Source organism: Terrapene carolina, unplaced genomic scaffold, assembly GCF_002925995.2.
Source record: "Terrapene carolina triunguis isolate 2854851 unplaced genomic scaffold, T_m_triunguis-2.0 Scaffold35098, whole genome shotgun sequence".
In the NCBI taxonomy this organism is placed as follows: domain Eukaryota; kingdom Metazoa; phylum Chordata; order Testudines; family Emydidae; genus Terrapene; species Terrapene triunguis.
The window spans coordinates 13,091,934-13,092,238 of record NW_020699449.1 but is presented as its reverse complement, the minus strand read 5'-3'; positions in this window follow the sequence as shown (position 1 = coordinate 13,092,238).

The following is a 305-nucleotide window of genomic DNA, read 5'->3' as shown; positions in this document are numbered from 1 at the left end:
GCCCCCCCCCCGAACCTCCGCCCCATCCAACCCTCCTGCCTCCTTACCGTGCCACTCAGACCAGCGTGTCTGGCTTCGCGCAGCGCCAGACATGCTGCTGCATACATGCTGCCGTGCTCCCCCGCAGAGCCACAGCTCCCTCCCCCCCCCAGCACCTGCCTTCCAGATTTGAACACCTCAAAATTCAGGAGTGCTCAAGCTCAGTTTGGGCAGCTGTAACTTCATTCCTCCCTGTCATAACTATAAAGGGAAGGGTGACAGCTCTCCTGTGTACTGTGCTATGGAATCCCTCCTGGCCAGAGACT